This window comes from Microtus ochrogaster, chromosome X (assembly GCF_000317375.1).
Source record: "Microtus ochrogaster isolate Prairie Vole_2 chromosome X, MicOch1.0, whole genome shotgun sequence".
Classification (NCBI taxonomy): domain Eukaryota; kingdom Metazoa; phylum Chordata; class Mammalia; order Rodentia; family Cricetidae; genus Microtus; species Microtus ochrogaster.
Genome location: NC_022026.1, coordinates 27,103,766 through 27,121,605, shown reverse-complemented (window position 1 = coordinate 27,121,605; position 17,840 = coordinate 27,103,766).

The following is a 17,840-nucleotide window of genomic DNA, read 5'->3' as shown; positions in this document are numbered from 1 at the left end:
GAAGCTTACTGTGATATTTTGTTTCCAGGGCTCTTTGTGTTCATTTTTATTTCTTTTTCAAAGTTTTCAGACCTACATCTCATGCTGATGCAATATGTTATTCAATTATGCCCTAATATAAGGCAAACAAGAGAAAGGAAAAATTATTATTGACACGAAGATAATAACAGCACAAAGTAGGTTCTTCACCATGACTGACCTGGATCAAGCCGTCATCTCTAAACAGGCACCTACAAAGAGCATACTAATCATTTGCCCTTCTGTACTCTGCCCTACATCCTCACTATCCATAGTTTCTTTACTCTCAATACATTTTTCTGCCAGAAAACCCTTTAAATTCATTTCAACATTCCTCTCCAAACCCAACAATGACTTAAAAATGTTAATTGAGTCATACTCAAACTCCTGATCAATATTAAGCACCTTCTGTATTCGGAGCCCTGCCATATACTGTAAGATTCCAGAGCCAACCCCAATATCTGAAGATGAATACAACCCAGCCACTAACTTTCTTTGTGATCTTGATCAAATGCAGAGGAAAGTTACCTTGTCTGTGAAATAAAGTGAACACTTAAGACCACATAATTATTTTAAGAAAAATAAACTACACAATACTTATGGAACTAATATTGTAAATTTTGTACAAATAGTTGACTCTCCATTTCATATTTAAAATCACCATACCTAACTTCTTTATTTTTTCTTTTGTTTAATTGATTATTCCTTACAGAAATTCATGTAAATTTTTCAGGTTAATCCTTTATGCATCCCTCCAAATCCTGGAGGATCCTTCATTTCATATTCCATATTGCATTCCCAATTTCATGTACCCTACCTCTCTTTCATATATGCATGTACACACACACACACACACACACACACACAATTCTATCAAACAATGAATTAAAAATGAACAAATTAAAATAGAACTAATCAGAGAGTTTTTAAAAGATTAAACACAAATTAATGAGAGTGAAATATATTCAACACCCTTAGCCTTTAAGAAAATGCAAATCAAACACACTTTGAGATTTTGTCTTCTCCCAGTCAGAATGGTCAAGATCAAACAAATGACAGCACATGCTGGCATAAATGCAGGAAAGCAGGAACACTTGTTAATTGCTGGGGGGTAGGGAGTGAAATGTTGTACAACAACTGTAGATTAGTGTGGTGTTCCCCCAGGAAGCTGGCAATAGATCTACCTCGAGATGCAGCTATACCACTCTTGGGTTTATACCCAAAGGACTCTATACCCTACTACAGAGACACTTGCTCATCTTTGTTCATTGCTGCTCTAGTCACACTATCTAGAAATTGGGAAAAGTCTAGATGACTGTCAATAGATGATGAATGGATAATGATAATGTGATACGTTTATAGGAATAAATAGTTTTAACTGCTAAGAAAAAATGAAATTACAAAATACATAGGTAAACTTATGGAGCTAAAAATATAATTATGCCAGAAGTAGTCTACACACAAAATTACAAATATTAGGATTTTTCTATTTGTGGATGTTAACTTTTAAGCTTTCAATATATATGATATAATCTGAAAAACCAGAGACGCTAAGTATGTAGTAAGGAACTAGGTATAATGGAGGGAGGAACTCAAAGGAAAAGAAATAGAATACATTGTTATAGAGAAAAAGAGGAAACTAGGAGGATTAAACAGGGAAGAGGATTGGAGAGATGGGTAAAATAAAGAATATGGGAAAGATTAACTAAAACTAAATGTCATTTGCAAAACTATATAGAAACGTACTACAATTGAAGATTTCTAAAATGTATACATATATGAAAAGTTTCTGAGTAGAGTCACCATATAATGGGGAAGACAATGTCCACTACATATTTTATGCCATCAAAACTTCCAGTGCCAGGAATGATTTACATATTGTTGAGTTGTTGCACTAAGGGATTCTATTGGTATTTCCCCAAATATCACTAGCTTATGTAATTGAGCAGGAAATAGTTAAGGTGGTGCCCAACTAAAAGTTTTACCCCTAATGATTAACATTAACTATGCTTGAAAGTACTCTAAACTCCACCAGAGGAGAAAGTTGATGATCAGGAACTCCCAGCTACAAACCCTCAACCTACAACAGCAACTTGCCTGCAAATTATATTGGTTCAAGACTGGCATAAATATTACAGGATCAGGCAATCACTTTTTGCTTGGCTTTAAGTTCCAGTGAATGAGATAGATCCCATAGTTGATAATGCTAAAGGGGCCAAGAATTTGAAATTGGATAGGTCATGTACATAGGGAAAAACTTACTATTATTCTGCTAAATGAACATAGCAATAAAATGACTTTTAATGACACATTATTATAATGTAGATCATAACCAAAAAAGTCTCTTTTTCCAGTAGACGGGAATTAACACAGAGACTCAAATTTAACAATGTACAGAGAGTGAGAGATTTTGGAGCATTCACTCCTAAAGGGGAGGTTTTCATTAAAGTCCTTCCTTCAAGGCTCAGGGATTTATGTGCACGGGGAAACAGAAGAACTGTTAGAGCCAGCAGTGATGGACAACTCCAAGGAAGCAGTGTCTTTCTGACACAACAGTACTGATACACATATGAACTCACGGAGACTATAGTAGCACAAGACCTACACATGTTCAAGCCAGATGGGTTCCCAGTAATGAGAGCGAGAAGTGAACATAGTGTCCCACTCCTAACAGACAAGCTACTTGCAATTAATACCTGCTGGTTTCATGGACAAGAAGGGATTTTTGTGGGTTTTTGTCTTCTTTAGTTTGTTGTGTGTGTGTGTGTGTGTGTGTGTGTGTGTGTGTGTGTGTGGTGTGCATTATTTGGTTTGGTTGTCAATTTTGAGTTTTGTATTTTGAAAGAGACTTACAAGGAGAGAGAGAGAGAGAGAGAGAGAGAGAGAGAGAGAGCAAAAGCAGAAAGTTGGGAGGTTAGAGATGTGGGAAAGATCTGGGAGGGAAAATACATAATAAAAAACTATCTGTGAAATATTCAAATAAAATAATTATGCCCATGTTAACTAGAGTGATATTCATAAAGAAGTCTCATCATAATTTCAGTGGCATACAGCAACTAGAACTCTAGCTTATACCAGGACCAGAGAGCAAGAAGAGTCTAGGCTTCTGACTCCAGGGGATGACAGAGTACTGAAGGATACCATGGCTCTCTTTCCAGGAAGATCAGAGATCAACTGGCCATGAGACCTCCAACTCCTGTGGGACCAGAGCACCCTCTGACCACAAATCCAGTCCAGGGGTCTCAGAATGCAGCAATTGCCCATATTTCAGCTTGTTTGCAGACATTTCCTTTAGAGACCTGGAGCTTTGGTTCTCTGAAATCCCTGTGGGTATGGTGTTCTGAATTCTGAGGTTCCCATGGACACTGCAGTAAATGGAGCCTAGAACAGTATGATCTCTGGTTGCTGTGTGCCTGTGGCTCTAATCCCAGCTTTCAGATAGTACACAGACTCAGATCATTTAATATTTAGTGTCCTGCCTTCAGCAGGTTCAAATAATTCAAGGGTGATAAGGCTTTGATTCCACCTTTGTCCTATTGACAATCAAAATAAGATCAACTCAACAACTAAATTTAACAGTCAACACCACAATTTTCAAGTCCCAATATCTAGAATCCATGCAGATATCCTTCTAGATGTGGTTTCAAGAAACCATCACCCATCAAAACTCAGGGATCCACACCCAAGACAAAGTAAAAGACTGTAAAATGACTCCACGCAGACAACAGTGTTTTCCAGATAGAACAGGACTGATACACATATGAATTCACAGAGTCTGTAGCAGCATGGACAAGACCTATATAGACAAACTTCTAGCACTGAGAAAGGGGAGCAGACATAAAGTCCCACCCCAAATCAAGAAACCATTTGCAAACTGATCACTTCTGGGATGGTGTGCCAGCATGGCCTGGATCTCTAGACTGGCAAGGGGTGCTGGAATTGAGATACAGAGGCTTCCTTTCAGGTGGAAGAACAGCAACCTTTATTTTTTCCTGAGCTAAAGCCTTTTATACCTCTACTGCTTCTGTGGAAAACCATTTACCAGAAAGAACACAAGCATCATTGTCTATTACAGACCACACGGAAGTTCTCCTGTCAGGCAGGGGGAGTGAGGGCAGCTAGATCACAACAACTCTCCTTGTTTTATTTTATAAAATAAAAAGTGTCTGTCTTGTTACTTTGGGTGAAATACCTGGCCTGTCATGGGGAATAGCCCTCTAATATTTCCTGTCTTAGGTGGCATCCTTCCCCCAATTATTGCCTTTTGTGGCTACCCAGACACATAGTCCTAAACCAAGTATCCCCAGGACTGACAGTGCCAGCAAGCCAGACCAGCGCTGCAACCATCTAGCATGCACTAACTGGGTAGTAAAATTAACAAAAGAAGTATTCCAAACCCCTCTCATATGATGGTTGAGTTCCATAATGGTAGGAGGAGCATGCAACATAGTGCCAGGAGTAGTGCACATAACATGATAAAAGCTAGAACATGTTAGCCATTGAAAAGTCCAAAGATAGTCCACTTGCTCCTGAACCAGAGCCACTTGTTGGTTCAAGGTCAATATGCCCAATTGAATATGTCCATTAAAATAATTTTGAATGTCCAAAGCATTGCTGACTCTTTCAGTCAGCTGGTTGACAGTCTCAGCCATCTGCACAGTCTGGGAGAGAGCAACTCCGACAGCAGTATCTGAGGTGGCAGAGATAGCAGTAATGGCGATCACAGCTGTGGTGATTCCAAGGTCTCTCTTCTGCCAATCTTCTATGATGGTTCAGTACTTGTTGCCATATTTGCTGATACTCCTGACACCACTGTGGCATCCCCCTAGGCCAGGCACTGACTGGGCCAGGACAACATGCCTAGCAAAGCTCTGCTCCAGCTGCCTTCCCACCCCAGATGCTCTCTCTCTGGGTAAAAACTGCTTCATGGAGCAGAGCAGAACTGAGGGAAGCAGGCTCACTGCTCCTGCTCTGGAAGCAATGAAGGGGCTCCACTTTAACAATCTTTTAGGGAATTTGGGTGTTGTCAACCTGTCTGGCTACTTCCTGCTGAGCAGGGGTGCTGCATTCTTGGGGGTATTTTACATCAACATTTCAGGGGGTCTAGGTAAGTCAAACCACATAAATTTGCAATGAATCCACAGGTTCTCATCCTCTGTGGAGACAAAAGCAAAACCTCCTTTTCAAAGCATCAAATCCTTAGGCCCATATTTTAAAGTCAAAATACCTTTCTTAGCAGTTCCCAGAATCAAATGTCTTTCTCCAATCCAGAACACAAAAGACAACACAGTCAACATAGTAACATACGTCTGTACATATTCTATCTTTTTGAGGCCCTCAATTCACCCTCCTGCCTCCTCGTTATTATTTCCCTACTGGCCAGTCTTCTGGAGGGCATCCTTCAGAGCGTCTCTGGGGTGAAGAAACACATAATCCTTTCAGTCTGACTTGACTTGTTCCCAGTATGGAACATTTAAACCCCCTCCTGTAATAAACCAAAGGCTAACTTGAGCTATTGTTTGTACAAAATCTTTGGCTGTCTTCCTTGTTACTTCCATGCCTTGTTGCTTTAAGAGTTTCAGTTACTTTTTGAGGCCTTCAATTTACCCTCCCACCTCTTCTTTACACTTGCTAGTCTTTTGGAGAATGTCCCTCAGATTATCGCTGGGGATGAAAAAAAAAACACATTACCTTCCCCAATACGCCCCTCGATTTAGCCAGTGGACCAAGGGATCCCATTCCTGAATACCCACTTTCCAGATCTCAGGGAACCTCTACTTGGCGTGCCAAGCTCGGCCTGAATGCTTAGACTGGCAAGGGGAGCCGGGATTGAGAAACAGAGGCTTCTTTTTAGGTGGAAGAACAGCAACCTTTTTTTTTTCCTAAGCTAAAGCCTTTCATACCTCTACTGCTTCTGTGGAAAACCACTTGCCAGAAAGAACACAAACATACTTGTCAATTACAGACCACAAGGATGTTCCGCTGTCAGTCAGGGGGATTGAGGGCAGCTAGATCACAACACTGGGGAAGGGAAAGCCAATTTTCCCCAATAAAATGTCCCTGAGTGTATTGACTGTTCTCCAGAGGCCCATGTCCACAAACAGTTGGCCAACACAAAATCGATTACATGTTTTGTGGATTTTGTGTGTGTGTGTGTGTGTGTGTGTGTGTGTGTTTGAGAGTTTTATTTTAATTTGCTTTTTTATTTTTTTCCTTTTTGGTTTGTTTTATTTTCCAGTTTTGAAGAGAGAGAGAGAGCATGAAGAGAGTAAGGAGAGAGATGGAGAGGAACTGGGAAGAGTAGGGGTAAGGGAGACATGATCAAAATATATGAAAAAGGATTTAAAGAAAAAACAAAGTGAAAATCAAACTGGTAATAAGATCAAAGAAAATAATGATTAAATAGCAAAAGGAGTTTGGGACTAAAACTTTTCTTGTTACAAAAAGTATATTATTTAAAGCACTTGGATGTATAAGAATAGAATACAAATAAACAGAACTTGAGGGCTTTTAGAAAAGGGTTGGAAAGTGGGCAAGTAAAGTGGGGTGAATCTTGGAGGAATTTGCAAAAGAGGAATAAATATGATCAAAACACGTTGTACAAAATTCTCAAAGAACTAAAGTTAAACTGAAAGAAGGTTGAAATTGTCCATGATAGGTGAAACTAACCAGATTTAGAAACAAAATTGTAATGTGATTTTTTTTTTAAAAAATATGAAATAAGAGAGAAATCTTAACACCAAAGGAATAATATAAAATTGTGGTTACCAGAGACAGAAGAGGGAAGTCCAAAGATAAAAGTCAAAGGTTACAAAGTTATAGCTATGTAGGATGAATAAGTCTAGACATGTAATATACGTTAAGAGGACTCTAACTCATATTGTAGCCTACATGATCAATTCCTATAGAAAATGAGATTTTCAGTACAGTGCTCTTATTACAACAATTGGTGGCTATGTAAAATGGTGTACTTAGTATTTCAACTCATAAATTAAAAGGGAGTTTTACATCTTAACTGTACTCAAAAAAATAGATTTTTAGTTGTTTGAGAAAAGGGTTATGGTAGGAGGGACTTCAAAGGGGTACGAGGGAACACTAGAGAGTGATAAGTATGCTATCTTAGTTATACTATTCTATGTACCTGTAACCTACTATATATTACATAATATCTGAATAAAATATTTTGAAAATCTTGAATTAAAATTGTATGGATTCTTTACTTTTGATGCTGGGTCTTGCTATGGACCAACAACCTGTTTAGCAATCACTATGTAGCCTGAACTAGGCATTAACTTATATTAATCTTCCTACCTTAGTCATCCAAATCCTGTACTTACAGACTGAGGTCACCTCAGCCATCTTGGAAGCCTTTAACTACAGACTGTAGCACCTGACACATTTTAATTTCAGTATATTCTGAGTGTGACTGATACTTCCAGTATAATTTCACACAAGTTGAAATTACAAATAGTATTCTTTTAGACTACTATTGAATACAAAGCTTATTTATTTCAACAAATTAACTAAAAGCAACAAACAAAGCAGGAAGATGTACTCAAATATTACAGGAGAAATAAGAAACAACTCAACCACATGTTGTGTATGGACATCATATTCTGATTCAGTCAAAACAACTACAAAATGCTGAGGAGAAAATTAAAGAAATTGGGGTTTTTATAATACTGAGCTTGCTATAATATTTGAGATATTAGCATAGCCTTATGCTTATGTTACTTTAAAATCATAGAAATGTAAGCAATTTATGGATAATATATTGAGATTTATAGGATACATCTTGCAACTGAATGTGATTAAATCGTAATTTGTTGTTCAAGGCATCCATTCTGACTAAAACATTTTTCCCATGTATACCACTATTTGGAGGTAATGGAAGCTTTGAATGGTATGAGGTAAAAGCTTCATTTTTTTTTTTTGAGATGCCCTTAAAAAAATTTTGGACCCTATTCTCTTTTGCCATCTTTTTGAAATATCAAATATTAAGAATACATTTGCACACATGAATGGGCACACAGGGCACCACCTGGTAACATACCCCCTTAAGTTCTAATTGTGCTGCTTCCAACTACGTTCAGAGTCTTCTTAGACTCAGAAACTGTGCCAGTCAGAACTTTCTGCTTCCAAAACTGAGCTAAGACTCTTACCTTCAAAGATTTACTTTCCTTAAATATTTCATTGTATTTTCAGTTTGTTTATATGGTGGATAATGTTGACAGATGTTTGTATGTTGAACCATCCCTGTTTCACTGGGATGAAGTCTACTTGATCATGGTGGATGATGGTTCTAATGTGTTCTTGGATTCCTGAGCCCTAACTGTTGCCAAGGGCTATGCCTGGGTCCATAGCCCTACTGCAGCCACGGTCTTTGCCCAAACATGACTCTTTGGACAGCTGAGCATCACTAAGTAAACTGGCAGGTAATCTGTGCTTTCTTAACCCAGTCAGATGTACTCTGGAACAGTGTTTCTGTTTGTCTTTGGTGAGAAAGTTCAACCAAGTTCCTATATTACCAAAATTCCTCTGACTCCATCCCCCCAAACCTTGGAAAATTCTTACCCTTACAATTTTTAGATGATAAAAAAACCCTACTTCTTCTATGTTCCTGTCTATTCTCTCAAAACTGGGATTAGTGAGAAAACCTATTATGGAAGAAAATAAAGTTTATTTAATTAGACTCAAAATATTTGGGTGATTGTCTTTACTCTCTTTAATGAAAATACATAACCCATCTTGGCTCTTTACTTGGAATTGTGATATGTATCTTCATTCCTGGTGTGTCTGTACATCTTGTCATCTGCCTGCAGTAGGCTTAAAAATTTTTATTGTAGTGGCACAAATCTTCCAGAATTTACTTAAAAGGCTGTTGAGAGGAGACAACTGGATTGGTAAAACAGTAAAGTAGAAAAAGGTTGGTTGGGAAGTCAGAATTGTTCCTACTTTATTTTGGGCACACGGAAATCCATCATAATAGTGTCTTTACTCCTGTAAATGTCTGAAAAAGCTTCAATAAGAAAAGGTTCATATACATATATATATACACATACATATATATGATATATGTGTGTATGTACACACACATATGATGAAATGGAGAACAGTTATACTCAATAATACTAAATGGCATTGGACTACCACAAAACTATTGACACAAAAAGGAAAGGTATAAAACTTTTAAATGTATTTGTACACACAAAGGAGACAAATGGAAGGAAAAGGGAGAGATTGATGATTTCCTTGGCTGACCGAGCTAGCCAACTCGTAATGTCTTTTGCAGTTCAATACAAATTAGATTTCCATGCAGTATGTTTCTCAAATACAGAGAGCAGCCAGAGACAACTTCACATATACTCAGTTATTGTAATTTGTTTGGAACTGTCTGAATCAGCTGTCACAATGCTGTGTGTTTCTTTTTCTCAGCTTGTGAAAAGGATCTCCAGAACAACACACTCAGACTAATCAGCCAAAATCCACCCTACTACAAGTGCTAAGAAACTGGGCTCAATACATAAGACTCACGGACCTATCCATGACTAGTATGAATACATCAGATATATTTTGCTCTAAACTGGTTCAGTAAGGCCTTTGGCTTTAGATCTTTCTTTTTTTTCCAGTATATCTTGGAAAAAAAACAATATATTTAAAGTACATTTTTATTTTACTCATCTATTTCAAAGAATAAATGTCATCCAATTTATGTTTGAAACTAGAAAATCGGTCTTAGCCAGGAAAGCCTGTGTGACTAACATCTTTATGTTCTTCATTAGGCTGTAAGCTTTGTCACCTTACCATCGTTTCTGATAAATAGTAGGTAGTCAGAAAAACAGAGAACAGGTGAAATATCGGTGTAATCCACTCAACAAATGACTTTTCTATATGATTCATTTGTCTCCACTTATTTCTAAGTTTATCCTAATATTAAAATAAGAAATGAGTCACTTTTTAAATTTTAGAAGCATTAAAAAGATCTCTGGTTAAATAATTAATGTAATATATATTAATATATACATATATACTAGTAAAATAGACTTTAATATATTCTTTACCTTCCAAGATTATAAATATGTGTGTGTGAGTGTGTGTGTGTTTACAAATTTTCCTTCATTACAACCTTGACTGCTTCCCAGAGATTGCATATCTCTGTCTTCAACAAATTATCTTTCACTAGGTAATCTTTCAGTACTTCACAAAATCTATTTCTATTTTATGGGACCAGTTTGTTAATAGCTTATGGAATATAACTCTGATTATTATGATGATCAGGGTTTGTAATAAATTTACTATTTTCTATGCAAATATTGGATGCATCTTTCCTGCTTTATGATAGACAAAATCTCCAACTACAAAAATGATAAAAGTTCATTGAGATGATCTCAAATTGCCAACTTCTATAACTTCACACTTTTCTTTTTTTTTCCTGAGAAATGATTGTGCCAAAATACTCTAGTCTACACTTGTGGGATGTCTGTAATAGCAAATATTGCCCTCTCTAGAGTTGCTTTTCTCAGGTAATTGCCTCTTGCTGTGTTTTAGCAAGCCCCATGTTCAAGAATAAATGAGCCCATGCCATAAGTGAAATCTGCCTCTCCAGTGCTTATAGGTTGAAGTCTGTTTAATTAATGAAGCAATTAACTATGTGTTGCCCATAATTCTACTATGATTACCTTAAATACTGCTTGTGTATGCTATGGAGACTGACTTTCCCAATGAAGCAAAAGAATCTATGATTTACTAGATTTGAGTTTCATATATGTGAAAAGTATTCCAGTATTTTCCTTGTTTTAGGTCTAAATTACTTCCTGTACAAACAGGAAGAGGAAGGTGTGGAGTGTGTTAAGGCTTATACTATGGATTCTTTAGGTTTGTTTCTCTTGATATCATATATACCAATATTTTATTACTCGAACAATAACTTGAACATGATGGATACATATATAATTCATTTTTGTTCCTGATACCCTGCTAAAAACCAATGTATGTGTCTTAGTGTATTTTCCTAAGGACACATTCAGTACATATTTGTCTTTAACTCTGCTGCCAGTACTTTATAGTTAATAATGTTGCCATGCAACAGTGAAAAAACAGCTTGCTTTCTTTCCAGCTGTTCTCTTCTATGTCACTAGCTTGGGGAAAAATAATATGTACTAGATAGAAAACCAATCCATTCCCATTTGATTTAATTTCATCCCTTTTATGTCATAAAAAAGCATGAGGGTTTAAAGCTGCATTTGAAGTACATGTGGGTTTTTTGACATTTTCCACTTTTTTAAAATATCCAGTGCCAGTAATAGCTACTACCTCCCCTTACATTTGTATTATGTTATTGATAATTGTGCATACTTGTCTAAGGCTTGCTTTTGCAGTCCTTTGTTTGGAGGGTGCATATTCATTTTTCTAATTATAAGAGTAACATAACCACATTACAAAACTGCAGCAAATAAATGAGAGAAAAATAACACCGGTAATTGTAAAGCCCTAATATAGGTATTATTATTACTTTGATATATTTTCCTCTCACTTTGTTTCACTTGTTCCCAGATTTCGTAGAAAATATATATAAGGCATTTTCCTCCTGCTCTTTGCGTTCCTCATTATAGAAATAGTCCATTTTATTACCTAGGTTTTTTTTTCTTTTTTCTTTTTTTGGTTTTTCGAGACACCTAGTTTTTAAAACCATTTTTGATAGAAAATGTTATACAACAGTAAAATCTAATATAAAAAGATATAAAACAACATGTTTTACCCCATCAGCATAATTTAGCATTCAAAAATTATTTTTTAGGTTCATTGTCTCCTATTTATACTTGTACATATTTTTGAGTTTTTAAGTCTTATTTCCTGTTTATTTAAGCTGAGAATTTTTTTTACATATTGCTCCATAGCTTTACTTTAAAAACCTAAAGGCAAACAAACCAAAGCATGGAAAGACAATATAAGCTTAACTAAATATAAACATGATGCTGTCATGTTTCTTTTCTCTTTTGTAACTATATATTTTCATATTGTAGGCACTGATTACACAGTATTTCAGCATCATGTTTTCACACTTCCTTAAAGATTAAGCCTTTCTCATAGTGTTTCACAAGTTTTAGAAATACTGTTTTACTTTTAAAAAATGATGAAACATTACAATCTGAATATAAAAATATCCTCCAATTCTTGGAACTTGCAACTCATTTGCCTTTTTTCTTTCATAATACACTTTAAGTCAGGCTTTATACTTAAGTAAACTATTCACTTAACAACAACCAGACCTTTAAAATATCTGAAACATACTATAACATCTTATGTGTACATCATAACTATATTACAGATGTGTATAATCTTAAATAATAATTTGAAAATTAAATAGAAAAAAACACTGTGGAAAAATTTGAAAAATAAAGTGAAAATCATATTCCTATACATTCAAAAGCACAATTAGACTACTGATTGACTGTATCATTTCCTTACACATATTTACTGTTAAATTGCATTAATTGAATATTTCAGCACTGAATTTCACATACGCCTTTCACATGTTGCCACATAATATTCTCTACAAAAACGTGCATTGAGTCCCACATTCAAGTACTATAATTTACAGTTTTTTAGCTTCTCTCAATATACTTAACCTTGTATAGCATCACTAATCATTTTTAACCTGTTTTTTTCTTGATTTTTATTGAACTATACATTTTTATCTGCTTCCCTCCCATTTTCTCCCCTCCCCTTCTACCCTCTTCTTCCATGGTCCCCATTCTCCCAATTTACTCAGGAGATCTTGTCTTTTTCTACTTTCCATGTAGACTAAATCCATATGTCTCTCTTAGGGTCCTCATTATTGTTTAGTTTCTCTGAGATTGTAAATTATAGGCTGGTTTTCTTTGTTTTATGTCTAAAAGCCACTTATGAAGAAGTACATATGATATTTTTCTTTCTGGGTCTAAGTTCCCTCACTCAATATGATGTTTTCTAGGTCCATCCATTTGCCTGAAAATCTCAAGATGTCATTATTTTTTTCTGCTGTGTAGTACTCCCTTGTGTAAATGTACCACATTTTCTTTACCCATTCTTCGGTCGAGGGCATTTAGATTGTTTCCAGGTTCTGACAAAAGACACAGTCAACAAGACAAAATGGCAACCTACAGAATGGAAAAAAGATCTTCACCTACATCAGGCAGAGGACTGATCTTCAAAATATACAAAGAACTTAAGATATTGGTCATCAAAAGAACAAATAATCCAATAAAAAAATGAAGTACAGACCTAAACAGAGAACTCTCAACAGAGGAATATAAAATGGCTGAGAGACATTTAAGGAAATGTTCAACATCCTTAGCTATCAGAGAAATGCAAATTAAAACAACCCTGAGAGTCTATCTTACAACTGTAAGAATGGCCAAGATCAAAAACACTGATGACAACTTATGCTGGAGAGGATGTGGGGTAAAGGGAACACTTCTGCATTGCTGGTGGGAATGCAAGCTGGTACAACCCCTTTGGATGTCAATGTGGCGATTTCTCAGAAAATTAGGAAACAACCTATTTCAAGATGCAGTAATACCACTTTTGGGTATATATCCAAAGGATGTTTGGTTGTGCCACAAGGACATGTGCTCAACTATGTTCATAGCAGCATTGTTTGTCATAGGCACAACCTGGAAGCAACCTAAATGAGTAATCATTATTACTCTTTATTTTCTTTATTTTGTTGGTATAAAATGTTCTTATACATAATTATTTTAAAAAGTAAATTGAAATTTCAAGAAAACATTGTATGATCTCAGTCAATATCATTTTGATTTGTTTTATCTTTCTATTACACTGAGTCTATTTCCTTTCCTTTTCATTGTAGTATCAAGCATTCTCCGTGCTGATATTTGAGCTTTTTCAAATGTATTAGTGTTTTGTTATCCTAATATCTTTTAAAATTTATATTAGGTTTAATTAACATATATTATACAATTCCCCCATCCTTCCTCTTACCACTCCCATCTTACCCTACTTCCTCTCAAATACATGCTCTCTTTCTTTTGAATTACTATTTTTACCCATAAAAATATATCACGATATGTTTGTTTAGTCTTGCTGGTATTTATATACTTTTAAGACAGACTACTTGATGTTGGCTAACAATTCATTGGGCTCATCCTTGAGGAAAAAATAACTCTTCTCAGTCATTTTTAATTGCATATAGTTCGTAATCTAGGGGTGTAACCATGTGTGATTTTACCCTACATGTAAACTGGTGTTGACATTGTCCAGGTTTTGTTTATGCAGCCATATGGTTTTTATTTCCTGGGTGAATTTTCCATGTCATTTCAAAAAGACGTACTCTCAAAGTAGACTCTCTGGACCTCTGGCTCTTAACAGTCTTTTGTTTTCTTCTTCTATGATGTTCCTTGAGATACAGGTGTAGAGGCTAGACAGTACACAGATAAACTGGAAATGGTTAGTCCACAATTTGTGCTTCTCTGAAATTTGACCAGTTGTTACATCTGTAATGGTCTCCATCTGCTCCGAATAGAAACTTCTTGGGCAAAAGATGAGAGTGTAACTTAATGTTAGTAATACAGATAATTATTTAGAATATGGTTAGGAATTGTATTAGTTTAGCAAAGTTATAACAACAGGTTCTCTTTAAGAACCATGTCCTCACTAGCCATAGGAAGGCATGTTATCCTTCCTTTTGCAAGGCTGTTGGTCACCACCAGGATATAAATGTCACTATTGAATCTTTAGAGATATTTTGTTATTCTGGTAATTGTATTAATTCATAGGTGTCACAAGTGGGTAGGAATATTGATCATTTTTTGCATACCATCTTCCAGTACTAGAAATGCTGGCTTTCAAGGATCAAGCTTTCAGAACAAGTCCATATTACAATTTTAGAAGGAGCTGGTACAATTTTCCATTGATAATGTGGTATGATCTATCTTTTCCTTTCTCAATTAATTAATTGTTTTCCATACAAGATAATTTGATCATATTCATTCCCCTCTCAGAACCTAGAACCCTCCACCTCCCTACACAACCAACATGAGGTTCCTTCTCTCTCTCTAAAAATATAAAACAAAAACTTCCAAGAAAAAAAAAATAAGATAACCAAAACAGCAGCCACAGAGAGATAGAGAGAGAGAGAGAGAGAGAGAGAGAGAGAGAGAGAGAGAGAGAGAGGATTCCATTTTGTGTCAGCCAATTACTGGTCATTCATCCTACCCTTTGAGTGATTGTAGAAATCTCTTTTCTTTTCCCAGGGGTATCATTTGCAAACTACTTCTTAGTTAGGGAGTAGATTTTGTGTGATCTTTCCCTTCTCAGTGGTGGGATTTTTCCTTGGTTGAAGCTATGCAGGCTTCATACATGTTGTTGCAGTCTGTGAGTTTATATGTGTATCTGTCTAGTTTTGTTTATAAAATGCTCTTTCTTTCCTTTACATCATCCACCTCCTCTGGCTCTTAAAATCATTCTGCCTCCTCATCTGCATAAATCCCTGAGCCCTGAGAATAGGGGGTTGATGAAAAAGTTCCTGCTTGTGGATGAGTGTTCCAAAGTGCTTCATGGTATGCACAAAAAATTTCCAGTGGGGGTTCTCTGTGTTAATTTACATCTAGTGCAAGAAGACACTTTTTTTGATGAGGACTGAGTGATGTGCTGATATATAGGTATAGCAATATGTTATCAGGAGCCATTTTATTGCTATGTTCCTTTTCTTCTGAGACAGAGTTTCTCTGTGTAACTCTGGCTGTGTTGGACCTACTGAATAGCCAATGTGTGCCTCTAACAAAGATGCTTCTGCCCATGCCTCTTAAGTACTGGGATTAAAGGCATGTGTCACCACCACAGGGCTCTTAGGTTCCTTTAGTAGAATAATAGTAGCAAATTTTACCCTAGGGTCCATTATTGATCTAGACTCAGGTTCTTGGCCTTTGAAGCTGAGTTGGACTGCTGATTGCTACTCTACATTGGTAGCTTGCAGAGTACTTTCTGATGTTATGGCAGCCAGTCCTCAGGTATGAGGAATCCCTGTTAGTTTCAACTTGGTTCTTCCAGTCTTGTGTCTGAGATGTATGGTGTTTTCATCCATTGAGTTTTGTCCAATCCCAAGTTGTCAGGCCTGAACACATGTACAAAAAATGTAAAGATAAATGGACTCAGTAGGTTATATGTACCTGTGTATATATGCATATATACATATGTATATACATGGAAAATAAGAATTAGAGATCATGTTATTTGGCAGATAGCACAGAGAGAAAGAGGGACAGAAGTGATACAGATATGATACTCAAGTATGAAGCTCTCAAAAATAATAGTACTAATCAATAAATAAATAATAGAACATGAGGGTATATAGGCAGGGGAGGGAGTGTATATGGAAGGTATTTGGGGAAAATTGAGAATGTGATCAAAATTTATTATATGAAATTCTTAAAGAATGTAATAAAAATGAAAAAAATAAACCACCTTTGTTGGCGAATCTCTAATAATGAGTATTTATGACAGAAGCTAGCAAATCTTTGTAGTCTCATGGCATTCTTTAAATCCCCTATAATTTACATTAACATTATTTCATTAAAACATATTTAACTAACAATTTGAGCACTAGTTCTTTTATATACCTTTTCCAGTTTCTTTTTCTGAGATGATTCCATCATTTTGCCCAATGGCCAGCAACTTACATAAAGCTTTATTTCTTTTCACATTCTTGTCATCTTTGAGTTGATTTTCTTTCATTTCAGGGTAAGAGAATGTGTTACTCACTCTCTGAATTCTTTATTCTACTCTTACTGAAAGACCTTAAGAATTCTAGCTGATAAAAACATTTATCTCGGTTATTTGTAAAGAAACTACTCTGCTTAAACTTATCTTGTTAGATACACACAAATAAAACCATGAATGTTGCCAGATATCAAAACCCTGTTCTTTTTCTCATATGACCATGGCATCATCTCTTTTATTTTTATTGTTGTATTGAACTCAAGAGCTACCTATTTAACTAACACCCACTCTGAACTATGACTAAGCACTATATAAGTGATTCTCCAGTATTTGTCCTCAATGCTATTTACTCATAAAATTTCTTTCATACATCTGTATTAACATTCACCCCTGGTATGCTTTCTCCCCCCCCCCCAACTTCCTTATTCTGAAAAACAAATTGTGCTTAATAATCTTATTTAGTTTCCCTTTTGCTTTTGTTTTCCTCAAGGCCACTTTACCCTTTAGTTAATGCTTCATATAGCTTAGAGTGGCCTAAAGTTTCAGATCTTCCTTATTTTAGTACCTGTGAGCTCAGATTACAAATTTGAGCCACCATACTGGGCAGTCCAGATCTCATGTTAACCAGACAGTATGTCTTTACTGAGTTTTAACAGTGGTAGCATGTTTTATTTTTTTCTTTCTAATTATTGCTTCTCCTGAAGCTAAAGAGGAGTTAATTTCATCACATTCCTCTCTTTTTTTCTCTCTGAATAAAAATTTATGCTTTACCTACATGTTTGAATTTATCACATTTTTTTGTTTATTATATCCAAGTCTCAGACTTTTCTTTTTTTCCGTATATTTATTTATTAAAGATTTTTCTCTTTTCCCCCACACCTCCTCCCATTTCCCTCCCCCTCCCCCAATCAAGTTCCCCTCCCTTGTCAGCCCATAGAGCTATCAGGCTTCCCTGCCCAGTGAGAAGTCCAAGGACCACCCACCTCCATCCAGGTCTAGTAAGGTGAGCATCCAAATTGCCTAGGCTCCCGCAAAGCCAGTACGTGCAGTAGGATCAAAAACCCACTGCCATTGTTCTTGAGTTCTCAGTAGTCCTCATTGCC